Source organism: Aulonocara stuartgranti (genome assembly GCF_965226115.1).
Source record: "Aulonocara stuartgranti genome assembly, chromosome: 11".
In the NCBI taxonomy this organism is placed as follows: Eukaryota; Metazoa; Chordata; class Actinopteri; order Cichliformes; family Cichlidae; genus Aulonocara; species Aulonocara stuartgranti.
This window is the reverse complement of record NC_138947.1, coordinates 21457525-21461185: the sequence shown is the minus strand read 5'-3', so window position 1 is coordinate 21461185 and position 3661 is coordinate 21457525. Positions and strand designations below refer to the sequence as shown.

Here is a 3661-nt window from a genome sequence, read left to right as displayed (position 1 = left end):
GTGTGTGTGTGTGTGTGTGTGTGTGTGTGTGTGTGTGTGTGTGTGTGTACAGAGAGAATGATCCGTCAATAAAGGATAATGTTGGATCAGTGTTTCAATATTTATATCCTTTATTAGTTGTACATGTGCTTTGGTTATTTGCCTTTTGGTTGAAAGTACAGTGAGAGAGGACTTTTTTATTAGTGATCTTGATATATTTTTTTTTAAATCTAATTGAATACAATCTATTTGTGTATGATTGTCAGTCCAAAGAGGGAGAGAGGAAAGAGGAGAACATGAGGAGAAAGTACAAGATCAGGAAGAACCAGGTAAGAAAACAGACAGGGAGTACTAACAGGTGTGGAGATACAGAAATTATTTTACTGCAACAATATAACCTGCATTATTAACATTGCATTAATAATATACCTTACAGCATTGATATTGCATTAAAGATGTTTATGAAACTTACTGCTATTAACCTTTTTCTTACAGGTGCAGCCCTAGTCAGTTTATACACACATTGCATGTCTGTGCTTTATTCAGAGTTGATGCTCAGTCTCAGTCTATTGAAGGTTTCAAGCTTCGATAAGCGCGATGTCTCAGTCGATATATTGTGGGTGACTTGGAGCATAGAAGGATAGACACATACACGCTTACAAACACATATAATCCAAAAACCTGCCAGACCAAAGGCCTGAAACTCATTTAGCTTCTGACTGCATTTTAGTCTACTTGGTAACAGATGACAGAAGACCCGTCAAGAAGAGGACAAGCCCTCAGGGACCATGTAGGCTTGAAATTTATTGCCATGTATGGAAGGTGTTATAGAAAAGGGAACTTTGGTGTCTGTTTTTAGCCATTTAAGATGTACCATTTACTGCAAATCGATGTATCTGATCTGTAATCGAAGCGAGAAGGGGCGTGAACCCTGATGTTATAAAACACTTCCACGTGTATTCTTAGCAGGAGACGTTTTGCTGGTGTGGTGCTGTATACTTCTCCTCCTGCGTGTGTTTAATAAACTCCTTGTCTGATTGCACTCTCCTGAGCCTCTGTTGGTTTGTTCTGTTGCTCAACATTTTCGAATTCGGGACACAGGCAAAACAGAAACTGTTAAACTAATTTTACTCGTACAATCTGGAAGTTGTTTTCTCCCTATATTAAAGCTGCTGTACAGAATCTGCAAAACAAACTGGGTTGTCAGCCCTGGCACTGCATTACCATATTGAGCTTCAGTCAGAGGAAGTCACGGTTGCCAAAACCTTTTTGAAGCTCAAGAATGAGGCTGGTGCCATCCCAGATATGTTAACATTGTACAATCTTCTGGATAATCAGATCGTCCCCACACTGAAAACTGTTATTCAGGTTGCCCTAACAAACCCAGCTAGCAGCTGTAGCTGTGAAAGGTCTTTTAGTGTCTTGAGTCAGCTCCATACCTGGCTGAGAAGGACCATGGGTCAAAGCAGACTCCAGCACCTGGCTGTGATGTCAGTTGAGAAATGCTTGAGAAACTTGACCACCAAAATGTGATAGACAGATTTACCAACCTCAAGGTGAGGCGACATAGGATAAAAGAAAAGAACAAATCTGCAGAGCCATAGTAGTATCTGCAGTAAAGATCTTTTCATACATTGTATACATTGTACCAGAGGCCAAGGTGTCTCAATTTTTCTAATTTTGTAATAATATTTTGTACATTTCAAGGACTCTTCTATTTTTGGAGTGTAGGACCCAGGCACAGAGAGACTTGATGAATTTAAGAATCTCATGATTTAATAAAGAAATTTGCAGACTTGCACAGAGAGGGTACAATTATGATGAGTGATAATGGAGATGAAGACAACAGACGATGAGGACAGGGAGGAACAGGGGTTTAAATGCACCAAGGAGACAGTCAGAGGGAACTCGGGACAACTGGAGACATTTAAGGATGCAGGGACTGACAGAGACGGGGAAGAAGTCTCATCGTGATGACTAAAGTTTACCTTGCCAGGATGGGCAGCTCTCTGGGTGCTCAGCACCCCCAAAGCTCTGATCCTAGAATTGCCCCTGAGTGTAACAGAGGGAAGTGAACACACATGGAGAAACAGCGGACACAATTGACCATAATGGCACCACAGTGGAAATACGCACATAGAACATGGAAACAAGACTTTCAGAATAAACAGGAAACAGGACAACAAGAACCACACAGGCAAGAACCATGATAGGTAGACACACAAACCAGGGAGACTTACTACAGGGGCAGATGACACAAAAGGATCTAAAAAACAAAGGACTAAAATGGCAGAAATTAACTAGATAAGCTAAACTGAAACTAGAACACAAATGAATAACAAAATACAACGAAACTGGGTCACCCAGTACCGTGACACAACCCATCATTATACGTGATTGTGAATAAGAGAAATGGTATTAGGTATTTTTTTTTCTGATAGTCAATTATGCTTAATTGCTTAATACTGATCAGAATATAATCAGGTATGTTTAACCGTTTCACGCATAGTGGTCACTACAGTAGACAGCTATTCAAGGGCTATTTTCTTGTATTTGTGTCAGTGTCGATGGTATACTTGCACATAAACCACTACACTGGACATTGATGTCTCACTCTATACACTATAAATTGTCCACCTAAGTGAACATGTAAAAAACTCTTTAAAAAGTACATGTTTAAAAAATGAAGTTCTAAAATGTTCTTTTTATGCCTAAAGATGAATAAAAAATGCTTAAATATGTATCTAGAATATCTAGAATATGAAAATATCAGAAAAAAATGTAAACAAAAAAGGAATTATGTTATTTTTTTACTTAACCTTTTGTACTATTCTTCATTGTGTTCTTCTTCCCCTTAACTCTGATTTCCAGCTTCCTGAATTCCTGAAAGTTGTGGTGGTGGTTAATTTCTGATGTTTTCAGTTTGTTGTTTTCTGGACTGATGGTGTCCGTTAGTTTACATCACCTTCATATGACTTCAAATATTAATCACTTTTTCTTTCTTTTTTTTTTTTTTTTTACACACATGCTTTACTCTGTGACTTTTGAGCATGTTTTTCTTGGTTTTATTTTGTGCTTTGTAATGTTTAATGAAGAATAAACCATATTCCATTTTATCTATTGTTGCATGTTCATGTTTTTCAATATTTCAAATTCAGATTTTTTTGCTGAACCTTTTCAGGAACTGCTATATTTAAATTTTGGTTAACAGCCCCATCTTCTGACCAGTATTAATATTTTCATTGACTACTGAGTCACAGTCTGTTTAAATATCTTTGATATAAAGGTCTGTGTTAACTTGAGTTGAAAGCAAGCTGTCTCTGGCACAGATGATTGTTGTAAGTCTTTGAATTAAACCTTTTCCACACATTTCTAACAACAGAAAGATCAAACTAATAAAACTCTGAGCAATTCCACTAATCTCGATCAAATATTCAAAATCATTTTTTCAAAGCAGCATTTACTACATTTGTTCACCTTGGCATGCTGGCCTGCAAAATCCAGACCTGATTACCAATTAGTCTTACTTGTGTTGCAATTGAATTGCAAGAACTTTGGTCATGTATCAAAATATAAAACAGGCCGTGAGTATATTGCAGTGGTAATAGGAAACAGAAGGAAATTAGCATAGAATGTGTAACATGGCTTCATAAAGCAAAAACATACATGAATAATTCTGATG

The 3661-nt window shown here is 37.4% G+C and overlaps 1 long non-coding RNA gene across 1 annotated transcript; it reads left to right on the top strand.

Annotated features, from left to right (window-relative positions):
* The first annotated feature begins 241 nt into the window (after window positions 1–241).
* Window positions 242–1021, top strand: LOC309716997. The gene is made up of 2 exons (XR_014279604.1): window positions 242–308; window positions 475–1021. It is a non-coding gene; the product is annotated as an uncharacterized lncRNA (long non-coding RNA).
* The last annotated feature ends 2640 nt before the right edge of the window (window positions 1022–3661 follow it).